This window comes from Rhinoderma darwinii, chromosome 1 (genome assembly GCF_050947455.1).
Source record: "Rhinoderma darwinii isolate aRhiDar2 chromosome 1, aRhiDar2.hap1, whole genome shotgun sequence".
Classification (NCBI taxonomy): domain Eukaryota; kingdom Metazoa; phylum Chordata; class Amphibia; order Anura; family Rhinodermatidae; genus Rhinoderma; species Rhinoderma darwinii.
Window position 1 is genome coordinate 629,639,518 of NC_134687.1, and position 14,382 is coordinate 629,653,899.

Sequence of the window (14,382 nt, forward strand, 5' to 3'; positions counted from 1 at the left end):
TAAGGCCAAGCACGCGCGGGCGCGCGCACCCTGCGGAAGACAGTGTCCGAACCCGGAAGTGAGTCCCGTCGTCTCCCAGGAGGGAGATGCCGCTGGGAACTCGCTTGTCCATGGCCGCGGCCGTCAGAGGGTAAGTCAGGACGACGGTCCGCGGCCATAGACGTTACACCCACCTGCTCCTTATAGATCGTGCCATCAGCCCCCCACCTCCCCCTTGTAGGCAGTGCTCCCAAACAAAAAAAATTGTGCTGATCTAGGCACTGTTCCCACAGTGAACTGAGCTGCTCGACGATGGGATCCTTGTGTAGGCCGGCGTGATCCTGTAGCCTAGTACAGCGTTTCCCAACCTTTTTGGACTCGAGGCACGACTGGAAAAATACAATTTCTTCAGGGCACCCCTACCAAAAATTGTTTAGAGAAAGACAGAAAACGGCTAAAAACAAGCACTACACTCGTAGGGTATGTTCACGCAGCATTTTTTGTAATGGAAAAAAAATCTGCCTCAAAATGTCTTCAGGAATTGGCAGCGTTATTTGACTTTTTTTTTTTGCGTTTTTTTTTAAGCCATTGAAGCTAATGCAAAAGACGCAGGCAAAAAAAGCTCCAAACAGGCGCCGCAGGTATTTTCTGGCTATTAATTTCAATTGGAGGTCAGAGGTGGAAACCACTTGAAGACTATCAGCCGGCCACTCACAGTAAAATGACCATCAGCCCAGCACTCACAGTACAATGACCATCAGCCCCCCACTCATAGTAAAATGACCATCAGCCGCCCACTCACAGTAAAATGACCATCAGCCCAGCATTCACAGTAAAATGACCTTCAGCCCCCCACTCACAGTAAAATGACCATCAGCCCCTCACTCACAGATTCCCCCTGTAGATAGTGCCACACAACCCCATTGTAAGCAGTTCCACAAAGCCCCCTGTAGATAGTGCCACACAGCCCCTTGTAGGTAGTGCCACACAGCCACCTGTAGGTAGTGCCACACAGCCTCCTGTAGGTATTGCCGCAGATCCCCCTTGTAGGTAGTGCCACACAGCCCCATTTTAGGTTGTGCCACACAGCCCCCATTGTAGGTAGTGCCACATAGCCCCCATTGTAGGTAGTGCCACACAGCCCCCTTGTAGGTAGTGCCACACAGCCCTCTTGTAGGTAGTGCCACACAGCCCCCTTGTAGGTAGTGCCACACAGCCCCCTGGTAGGTAGTGCCACACAGCCCCCTTGTAGGTAGTGCCAGACAGCCCCCTGGTAGGTAGTGCCACACAACCCCCTTGTAGGTAGTGCCAGACAGCCCCCTTGTAGATACCACCCCCCATCCTTCCTGTAGGTAGCACCACTGTAGCTCCCTGAAGGAGCTGAATCCCTCTGTGGACGGGGATTCCGCTACTGGAGTGCTTCGCTTGATGTCTCTGTCCCTATATGGACAGTGACATCAGGGGAAACTCCTGAAGTGGAATCCCCGTCCACAGCGTTGCCGACGCTGTGACCGGGGATTCCATTCCAGGAGAAGCCACTGTCGTCTGTGGCCATTAATGGACAGTGACGTCAAGGGCTTCTCCTGGAGTGAAATCCTCGGTCACAGAGTGGACGGGGATTCCGCTTCAGGAGTTGCCCCTGATGTCACTGTCCATATATGGCCAGAGACATCAAGTGCTCCGTCCAGGAGCAGAATCCCCGGCCACATGGAAATTCCGCTCCTTCAGGGAGCTACAATGCTAGCAGCGCTGCCGGCCATGGGGGGCCTAATCCGATGAGCGGCACGGGCACCCTCATGCCCGGTGTCGCCACTAGCAGCCACTATGGCTGCTACAGCGGTAGCGACGCCACTGAGTGAACAGTGAAACAAGCAGGGGAAAGGAGCTAGCGCACTGCCCCCTTCCACCTGCTGAAGTGATGCGCCCTGTGCAATGGCACAGGTCGCACACCCCAAAGGCCAGCCCTGTATGTGTCCCAATGCTGTTCTCCATATAGTATATGTAACATTGATGTGTCAGGTGTGTTATACACACAGTGATGTGTGGTATGTATTACTCACTGCTTAGGTATATCAATGTGGGACAGTGATGTGTGGGGTGTGTTACACACTGATCAGATATACAGATGTGTGGCAGTGATGTGTGATGTGTGTTACACACTGATCAGATATACAGATGTGTGGCAGTGATGTGTGGTATGTATTATGCACTGCTTAGGTATATAAATATGTGGCAGTGATGTGTGAAGTGTTTTACACACTAGTCAGGTGAACAGATGTTCAGTAGTGATGTATGAGTTGTGTTACACACTGATCAGATATACAGGTGTGTGTGTTGCAGTGAGGTGTGTTACACACCGGTCAGGTATACAGATGTGTGGTACTGATGTGTGAGTGTGTTACACACTGGTCAGACATACAGATGTGTTGCAGTGATGTGTGGGTGTGTTACACACTGGTCAGGTATACAGATGTTCAGTTGTGATGTATGAGGTGTGTTACACAGTGATCAGGTATCCTGATGTGTGGCAGTGATGTGTGGTATGTATTACGCACTGGTTAGGTATATAAATGTGTGACAGTGATGTGTGAGCTGTTTAACACACTGGTCAAGTGAACAGATGCTCAGTAGTGATGTATGAGGTGTGTTACACACTGATCAGATATACAGGTGTTTGGAAGTGCTGTGTGAGGTGTGTTACACACTGGTCACTTTTCTAGATGTGTGTTGCAGTGATGTGTGGGTGTGTTACACACTGGTCAGGTATACAGATGTATAAAAGTGATGCGTGGGTGTGTTAAACACTGATCAGGTAGGCAGATGTGTGTTTGCAGTGATGTGTGAGATGTTACACGCTGGTCAGGTATACAAATATGTGGCAGTGATGTGTGGGTGTGTTGCACTCTGGTCAGGTATACAGATGTGTGGGAGTGATGTGTGAGTGTGTTGCACTCTGGTCAGGTATACAGATATGTGGCTGTGATGTGTGAGGTGTGTTAAACACTGGTCAGGTATACAGATGTGTGGCAGTGAGGTGCATTGTACACTGGTGAATGTGTAACTGTGATGCGTGGGTGTGTTACACACTGGTCTGGTATACAAATGTGTGACTGTGGTGATGTTAAACACTGGTCAGGTATAGAGATGTGTGTTGCAGTGGTGTGTGTTACGCACTGGTCAGGTATGCAGATGTGTGGCAGTTATGTTTGGGGTGTTACACACTGGTCAGATATACAGATGTGTAGTAATGATCTGTGAGATGTGGTACACCTTGCTCAGGTATACAGAGGTGTGTTACAGTGACGTGTGGGTGTTGCACACTGATCAGGTATGCAGATGTGTGGCAGTGATGTGTGAGGTGTTACACACTGGTCAGGTATATAGATGTGTAGTAATTATGTGTGAGATGTGTTACATGCTGGTTAGGTATACAGTTGTGTGTTGCAGTGACGTTTGGGTGTTGCACACTGATCAGGTATACAGATTTGTAGTAGAGATGTGTGAGATGTTACACGCTGGTCAGGTATACAAATGTGTGGCAGTGATGTGTGAGTGTGTTACACACTGGTTAGGTATATAGATGTGTGGTACTGATGTGTGAGTGTGATACACATGGGTCAGGTGTGTGGCAGTGATGTGTTTTACACACTAGTGAGGTGTACATGTGTGATACTGACGTGGTTACATGCTGGTCAGGTATACAAATGTGTGCTAGTGTTATGTGGGTGTGTTGCACCACACTGGTTAGGTATACAGATATGCGGCCGTGATGTGTGATGTGTGTTACACATTGGTCAGGTATACAGATGTGTGACTTGGATGTGTGGGTGTGTTAGACACTGGTCAGGTATACAGATGTGTGGTACTGATGTGTGGGTGTGATACACATTGGTCAGGTGTACAGATGTGTGGCAGTGATGTGTTTTACACACTAGTGAGTTGTACATGTGTGTGGTAGTGATGTATGGGTGTGTTACATACCGATCTGGTATACAGATGTGTGGTAGTGTTATGTGGCTGTATTACACACTAGTCAGGTATACAGATGTGTGGTAGTGTTATGTGGTTGTATTACACACTAGTCAGGTATACAGATGTGTGGCAGTGATGTGTGAGGTGTGTTGCACCCAAGTTAGGTATACAAATGTGTTGTACTGATGTGTGAGTGTGTTACACATGGGTCAGATATACAAATGTGTGGCAGTGAGGTGTGTTTCACACCAGTCAGGTATACAGATGTGTGAGTGTGTTACACAGTAGTCTGGTATACTGATGTGTGACAGTGAGGAGTGTTGCACACCAGTCAGGTATACAGATGTGTTGTACTGATGTGTGAGTATGTTACACATTGGTCAGATATACAGATGTGTGGCAGTGATGTGTGAGGTGTACATGTGTGTGGTAGTGATGTATGGGTGTTTTACATACCGATCTGGTATACAGATGTGTGCTAGTGTTATGTGGTTGTGTTACACACTGGTCAGGTATACCTATATTTGTGTTATTGCTGTGCAAATAATGTCTCTTGCACATTGTGTGTTGTGTCCAGTGTGATTTGTGAGTGACACTAGTAACACATGAAGATTTATCTCCTGTCAGGGAGGGGGAGAGGAATGTGCAGTGAGTCACAGGCAGGGAAGGGGTCAGCTCGGTGTTGCTGTCAGCCCCCTCCTCGTCTCCAGGGCTCTGCCCCTTAACAATTCACACTTCACAGGAAGAAGCCCCCCCAAGCTCCAGAGACTGGCAGCAGAACTCTCCAATAACCGGACCGACTGAACTACTTCCCGGGACTCAGTCCATGCTGGAGGGACCCCAGAAACTGTGAGGAGACCCCGGATCGGAGGATAGTTACAAACACAGGACTACAGGAAAGCTCTATAGACTAGTGACTGGATAGAAGAGAGACCCCCGCACAGGGGAGAGACCCCGAATATCATATCAAGAGAAGAGGGACAGCATGGAGCTTCTGACCGGATAAAACAGCGGAGGAGTCTAAGGTGAGGAAATGACAGACCCCCTAGAGACCCCCTGACACCCGCACTGCAGGAGCCTTTACTATATCATCCTCTGTTTATAGAATCTAGTCACACATTGTTACATTGTGTCATCGGATGTATCTTCATATACAGGGAAAACACGATGACCAGGTACAGAGCTTTGTATTATCTACAGTATTATTATAAGTTCTGGATACTTTGTATTATCTACTATTATCAATTCTGAATACATGGTATTATCTACAGTACTATTATAAGTTGTGGATACATTGTATTATCTACTATTATAAGTTGTGGATACATTGTATTATCTACTATTATAAGTTCTGGAGACATTGTATTATCTACTATTATAAGTTCTGGATACATTATATTATCTACTATTATAAGTTGTGGATACATTGTATTATCTACTATTATAAGTTGTGGATACATTGTATTATCTACTATTATAAGTTGTGGATACATTGTATTATCTACTATTATAAGTTCTGGATACATTGTATTATCTACTATTATAAGTTCTGGATACATTGTATTATCTACAGTATTATTATAAGTTGTGGATACATTGTATTATCTATTATTATACGTTGTGGATACATTGTATTATCTACAGTATTATTATAAGTTCTTGATACATTATATTATCTACAGTATTATAAGTTCTGGATACATTGTATTATCTACAGTATTATTATAAGTTCTGGATACATTGTATTATCTACAGTATTCTTATAAGTTCTGTATACATTATATTATCTACAGTATTATAAGTTCTGGATACATTGTATTATCTACAGTATTATTATAAGTTCTGGATACATTGTATTATCTACAGTATTATTATAAGTTCTGGATACATTGTATTATCTACAGTAATATTATAAGTTCTGGATACATTGTATTATCTACAGTATTATTATAAGTTCTGGATACATTGTATTATCTACAGTATTAGTATAAGTTCTGGATACATTGTATTATCTACAGTATTATTATAAGTTCTGGATACATTATATTATCTACAGTATTATAAGTTCTGGATACATTGTATTATCTACAGGATTATTATAAGTTCTGGATACATTGTATTATCTACAGTATTCTTATAAGTTCTGGATACATTATATTATCTACAGTATTATAAGTTCTGGATACATTGTATTATCTACAGTATTATTATAAGTTCTGGATACATTATATTATCTACAGTATTATTATAAGTTCTGGATACATTGTATTATCTACAGTACTAATATAAGTTCTGGATACATTGCATTATCTACTATTATAAGTTCTGGATAAATTGTATTATCTACAGTACCATTATAAGTTCTGGATACATTGTATTATCTACAGTATTAGTATAAGTTCTGGATACATTGTATTATCTACAGTAATATTATAAGTTCTGGATACATTGTATTATCTACAGTAATATTATAAGTTTTGGATGCATTGTATTATCTACAGTATTATTATAAGTTCTGGATACATTGTATTATCTACAGTATTATTATAAGTTCTGGATACATTGTATTATCTACAGTATTAGTATAAGTTCTGGATACATTGTATTATCTACAGTAATATTATAAGTTCTGGATACATTGTATTATCTACAGTATTATTATAAGTTCTGGATACATTGTATTATCTACAGTATTCTTATAAGTTCTGGATACATTATATTATCTACAGTATTATAAGTTCTGGATACATTGTATTATCTACAGTATTATTATAAGTTCTGGATACATTGTATTATCTACAGTACTAATATAAGTTCTGGATACATTGCATTATCTACTATTATAAGTTCTGGATAAATTGTATTATCTACAGTACCATTATAAGTTCTGGATACATTGTATTATCTACAGTATTAGTATAAGTTCTGGATACATTGTATTATCTACAGTAATATTATAAGTTCTGGATACATTGTATTATCTACAGTAATATTATAAGTTTTGGATGCATTGTATTATCTACAGTATTATTATAAGTTCTGGATACATTGTATTATCTACAGTATTAGTATAAGTTCTGGATACATTGTATTATCTACAGTAATATTATAAGTTCTGGATACATTGTATTATCTACAGTATTATTATAAGTTCTGGATACATTGTATTATCTACAGTATTCTTATAAGTTCTGGATACATTATATTATCTACAGTATTATAAGTTCTGGATACATTGTATTATCCACAGTATTATTATAAGTTCTGGATACATTGTATTATCGACAGTATTATTATAAGTTCTGGATACATTGTATTATCTACAGTACTAATATAAGTTCTGGATACATTGCATTATCTACAGTATTAGTATAAGTTCTGGATACATTATATTATCTACAGTATTATTATAAGTTCTGGATACATTGTATTATCTACTATTATAAGTTCTGGATACAATGTATTATCTACAGTATTATTATAAGTTCTATATACATTGTATTATCTACTATTATAAGTTCTGGATACATTGTATTATCTCCTATACCATTGTAAGTTCTGGAAACATTGACACACGCACTACATCAGCCTTTACTATATCATCCTCTATTTATAGAATCTAGTCACACATTGTTACATTGTGTCATCGGATGTATCTTCACATACAGGGAAAACACGATGACCAGGTACAGAGCTTTGTATTATCTACAGTATTATTATAAGTTCTGGATACTTTGTATTATCTACTATTATCAATTCTGAATACATGGTATTATCTACAGTACTATTATAAGTTGTGGATACATTGTATTATCTACTATTATAAGTTGTGGATACATTGTATTATCTACTATTATAAGTTCTGGATACATTATATTATCTACTATTATAAGTTCTGGATACATTGTATTATCTACAGTATTATTATAAGTTGTGGATACATTGTATTATCTATTATTATAAGTTGTGGATACATTGTATTATCTACAGTATTATTATAAGTTCTGGATACATTATATTATCTACAGTATTATAAGTTCTGGATACATTGTATTATCTACAGTATTATTATAAGTTCTGGATACATTGTATTATCTACAGTATTATTATAAGTTCTGGATACATTATATTATCTACAGTATTATAAGTTCTGGATACATTGTATTGTCTACAGTATTATTATAAGTTCTGGATACATTGTATTATCTACAGTATTCTTATAAGTTCTGGATACATTATATTATCTACAGTATTATAAGTTCTGGATACATTGTATTATCTACAGTATTATTATAAGTTCTGGATACATTGTATTATCTACAGTATTATTATAAGTTCTGGATACATTGTATTATCTACAGTACTAATATAAGTTCTGGATACATTGCATTATCTACTATTATAAGTTCTGGATAAATTGTATTATCTACAGTACCATTATAAGTTCTGGATACATTGTATTATCTACAGTACCATTATAAGTTCTGGATACATTGTATTATCTACAGTATTATTATAAGCTCTGGATACATTGTATTATCGACTATTATAAGTTCTGGATACATTTTATTATCTACAGTATTATTATAAGTTCTGGATACATTATATTATCTACAGTATTATTATAAGTTCTGGATACATTGTATTATCTACACTATTATTATAAGTTCTGGATACATTATATTATCTACAGTATTATTATAAGTTCTGGATACATTGTATTATCTACAGTATTAGTATAAGTTCTGGATACATTGTATTATCTACTATTATAAGTTCTGGATACAATGTATTATCTACAGTATTATTATAAGTTCTATATACATTGTATTATCTACAGTACTAATATAAGTTCTGGATACATTGTATTATCTCCTATACCATTGTAAGTTCTGGAAACATTGTATTATCTAATATTACAAGTTCTGAATACATTGTATTATCTACAGTACTAATATTAGTTCTGGATACATTGTATTATTTACTATTATAAGTACTGGATACATTCTATTTTCTACTATTACCTTATCTACAGTATGGATTATAGGTTCTGGGTACATTGTATTATCTACAGTATTCTTATAAGTTCTGGATACATTATATTATCTACACTACTATTATAAGTTCTGGATGCATTGTCTTATATACAGTACTTTTATTACTTCTGGATACATTGTATTATCTACAGTATTATTATAAGTTCTGGATACATTGTATTATTTATAGTACTATTATAAGTTCTAAATACATTATATTATCTACAGTATTATTATAAGTTCTGGAAACATTGTATTATCTAATATTACAAGTTCTGAATACATTGTATTATCTACTATTATAAGTTCTGGATACATTGTATTATCTACAGTATTATTATAAGTTCTGGATACATTGTATTATCTACTATTATAAGTTCTGGATACATTGTATTATCTACAGTATTATTATAAGTTGTGGATACATTGTATTATCTATTATTATAAGTTGTGGATACATTGTATTATCTACAGTATTATTATAAGTTCTGGATACATTATATTATCTACAGTATTATAAGTTCTGGATACATTGTATTATCTACAGTATTATTATAAGTTCTGGATACATTGTATTATCTACAGTATTATTATAAGTTCTGGATACATTATATTATCTACAGTATTATAAGTTCTGGATACATTGTATTGTCTACAGTATTATTATAAGTTCTGGATACATTGTATTATCTACAGTATTCTTATAAGTTCTGGATACATTATATTATCTACAGTATTATAAGTTCTGGATACATTGTATTATCTACAGTATTATTATAAGTTCTGGATACATTGTATTATCTACAGTATTATTATAAGTTCTGGATACATTGTATTATCTACAGCACTAATATAAGTTCTGGATACATTGCATTATCTACTATTATAAGTTCTGGATAAATTGTATTATCTACAGTACCATTATAAGTTCTGGATACATTGTATTATCTACAGTACCATTATAAGTTCTGGATACATTGTATTATCTACAGTATTATTATAAGCTCTGGATACATTGTATTATCTACTATTATAAGTTCTGGATACATTGTATTATCTACAGTATTATTATAAGTTCTGGATACATTATATTATCTACAGTATTATTATAAGTTGTGGATACATTGTATTATCTACAGTATTATTATAAGTTCTGGATACATTATATTATCTACAGTATTATAAGTTCTGGATACATTGTATTATCTACAGTATTATTATAAGTTCTGGATACATTGTATTATCTACAGTATTATTATAAGTTCTGGATACATTATATTATCTACAGTATTATAAGTTCTGGATACATTGTATTGTCTACAGTATTATTATAAGTTCTGGATACATTGTATTATCTACAGTATTCTTATAAGTTCTGGATACATTATATTATCTACAGTATTATAAGTTCTGGATACATTGTATTATCTACAGTATTATTATAAGTTCTGGATACATTGTATTATCTACAGTATTAGGGCGGGTTCACACATGGCGGAATTTCACTTAAATTCCGCTGCGGACACTCCGCAGCGTTAATCCGCAGCGGAGCCGTTTCTCCATTGACTTTCACTTTAATTTAGCAGTGTTCGTTTACACGATGCGTACAATTCCGCTGCGGAGCATAGGCTGCGGAGCGGAATTTGGTGTCCGCAGCATGCTCTGTCTGTTGCGGAGCAGTGGCGGACTGGTTGCGGACTCATGGCGGAATTTCTCCATTGACTTCAATGGAGAGTCAAAATTCCGCAATGAAGTCCGCAGATCTTATGTGTGCTGCGGAGCGTATTGTTTTTACTACCATGACATTTCTTCATTCTGGCTGGACCTATGTATTTCTAGGTCTACAGCCAGACTGAGGAAGTCAATGGGGCTCCCGTAATGACGGGAGCGTTGCTAGGAGACGTCTGTAAATAGTCACTGTCCAGGGTGCTGAAAGAGTTACGCGATCGGCAGTAACTGTTTCTGCACCCGGGACAGTGACTACCGATCTCAATATACATGTATCTGTAAAAAAAAATATAAGTTCATACTTACCGAGAACTCCCTGCGTCTGTCTCCAGTCCGGCCTCCCAGGATGACGTTTCAGTGTAAGTGACGGCTGCAGCCAATCACAGGCCAAGCACAGGCTGCAGCGGTCACATGGACTGGTGCGTCGTCCAGGGAGGTCGGGCCGGATGCCGAAAGAGGGACGCGTCACCAAGACAACGGGCGGTAAGTATGAATTTCTTTGACTTTCACTAGGGAAAGTGCTGTCCCTTCTCTCTATCCTGCACTGAATAGGGAGAAGAGAAGCACTTTTCCTGCAGTCCGCAGCGGCCAGTCCGCATCAATTTTCTGCACATTTTGTGCAGATCCGCTGCAGAATCTGCAACGCAGATTCTGTGCGGCATTGATGCGGACAGTTGCGGAGGAATTCCGCCATGTGTGGTCATGCCCTTATTATAAGTTCTGGATACATTGTATTATCTACAGCACTAATATAAGTTCTGGATACATTGCATTATCTACTATTATAAGTTCTGGATAAATTGTATTATCTACAGTACCATTATAAGTTCTGGATACATTGTATTATCTACAGTACCATTATAAGTTCTGGATACATTGTATTATCTACAGTATTATTATAAGCTCTGGATACATTGTATTATCTACTATTATAAGTTCTGGATACATTGTATTATCTACAGTATTATTATAAGTTCTGGATACATTATATTATCTACAGTATTATTATAAGTTCTGGATACATTGTATTATCTACACTATTATTATAAGTTCTGGATACATTATATTATCTACAGTATTATTATAAGTTCTGGATACATTGTATTATCTACAGTATTAGTATAAGTTCTGGATACATTGTATTATCTACTATTATAAGTTCTGGATACAATGTATTATCTACAGTATTATTATAAGTTCTATATACATTGTATTATCTACAGTACTAATATAAGTTCTGGATACATTGTATTATCTCCTATACCATTGTAAGTTCTGGAAACATTGTATTATCTAATATTACAAGTTCTGAATACATTGTATTATCTACAGTACTAATATTAGTTCTGGATACATTGTATTATTTACTATTATAAGTACTGGATACATTCTATTTTCTACTATTACCTTATCTACAGTATGGATTATAGGTTCTGGATACATTGTATTATCTACACTACTATTATAAGTTCTGGATGCATTGTCTTATATACAGTACTTTTATTACTTCTGGATACATTGTATTATCTACAGTATTATTATAAGTTCTGGATACATTGTATTATTTATAGTACTATTATAAGTTCTAAATACATTATATTATCTACAGTATTATTATAAGTTCTGGAAACATTGTATTATCTAATATTACAAGTTCTGAATACATTGTTGTCACGAACACCACTCCCGGCACACGTGACTTGGATGCTACTGTAAAGGGGAACTCCGCTTGTCCACTCTCACTATTACACACACCTATCGCAACAGGCTAACAATTAGTTAAAGCGCACCCCAAAACCAGTTCACACATCCACCCAAAACGCTGCCACCACTTGCCGTATTAGGCCGACAAGAGCCTCCTCCTGGTAACGCACACGTTCACCCAGGCACACACTGAATCTAAATAGCATTCAACAGGTTATGCTTTTCCTCTTCGAGGTTGTGGGTAGGTTTAGAGCAGCAAGGAACAAACTTATTAATTTTAAGGTTTAATATACGAAAGTACAGTGCTTACAAAAAAGGTTACAAAAATGATGTAAATAAAATGACATACATATAAGCAAAACAGTTACAAAATAAAAGGGAATAAAGCAAAGAATAACAGACCTCTTACGTATGGATAGGTTAGAGATCCCGCTGAGGAGAACAGCTTGAAGGTGGACAGAACTGCAATGTGGTCGCATCTCCTGTGGTCTGACACTGTGTATTTCTTGGTATGCCACTATAAAGGGTCCAAACAAGACCCCTCACCCCTCCTCCTGGTCAGGTGGAAGGAGGATGGCTAATTACATGCAAAACAGGGAAAGTTGTCGGACAAACTTCTAATCGGGCATAACTCTTTATATGAATCTCGTAGCGAGATACCATGTCCGACAAGTTCCCGGGCATATTTTAACCAACCCTGGCATACCAAACATGACTATGAAATATTAATAATTGTAACCAACATTCAGTTCTGGGGTTTCTCATGGCCGAGAATCCCTGCGCTTGAGACCCAAGGAGCGTCTGAGGTCCTGGATCATATACCCCTAGCTGGGTTATATACAATATGAATTATGACAGGGGGGGCTTTGAAGGATTATATTTCTTTTGTCCCATACAGCCATTTCTGTAGACATGTGGGTACTGGAGTCTCTCTGTCTGGCTTCCAAAGTATTGATTAGATTAGCACCCATGGTGTGATGGGAGCCCCACAGAGACAAAGTTGGTCCTTGTGTTGTCATGCAAACTAATTTGATTATGTCTCTGGAAAAGGACATCCTGATTATCCCCCCACAGTCAGGGACATTTACCTGATGCATGGGTTTTAAAACATAACTCATGACACCTCTCCCTTTTATAGATGGCATGGGAGATTTATTCACAACCTGAAAATAAGGAATATTACATCCCCCAAGGACTGGTTTATCACACCTCCCCCTTTATGATGTGCCCTGGGAAATTGACTTACAGGTCATTTCCCAAGCACATCCCCTTGGCGGGATAACCCATCTGCGTTCCCATGTTCACTTCCCTTCTTATGCTGGATCGTAAAGTCATACTGCTGTAGAGCTAGGCTCCACCGCAGTAATTTGCCATTATCACCCGCTACCATGTGTAACCAGCTAAGAGGGTTGTGATCAGTCACTACCGTGAAATTCCGCCCATAAAGGTAGGGTTGCAACTTCTGCAGGGCCCACACTATGGCTAAGCACTCTTTCTCTACGGTGGCGTATGCCACCTCCCTGGGCAGAAGCTTCCTGCTTAAATACATAACTGGATGTTCTTCTCCCCTTGAATTTATCTGGCTGAGAACCGCACCCAGGCCATAGGCACTGGCATCAGTCTGGACAACGAACCTTCGGGTGAAATCTGGGGCTTGCAACACTGGAGAACTGGCAAGGGCAGCTTTCAGCGTGGCAAGAGAGTTCTCACAGGTGGCTGTCCAATTCACTATCTGAGGCAGCTTCTTCTTGGTTAGTTCAGTTAGGGGCCTCGCTAGGGCACTATAGTTAGGTACAAATTTTCGGTAGTACCCAGCAGTACCCAAAAAGGACATCACATGTTTTTTTGTTGTTGGGGTGGGCCAGGCTGTGATTGCATCTACCTTCCCGGGCTCTGGTTTCAGAGTCCCCCCACCCACTCTGTGTCCTAGGTATTGCACCTCCGTCATGCCTATCTGACACTT

The 14,382-nt window shown here is 38.1% G+C and overlaps 1 protein-coding gene across 1 annotated transcript in view; it reads left to right on the forward strand.

Annotated features, from left to right (window-relative positions):
* Positions 1-4,689: 4,689 nt before the first annotated feature.
* Positions 4,690-14,382, forward strand: part of IL11RA (interleukin 11 receptor subunit alpha) — a 155,881-nt gene continuing 146,188 nt past the window's right edge. The window contains exon 1 of the mRNA XM_075842706.1: positions 4,690-4,976. The gene's annotated coding sequence lies outside the window, so the exon portion shown is untranslated. The remainder of the gene's footprint in view (positions 4,977-14,382) is intronic.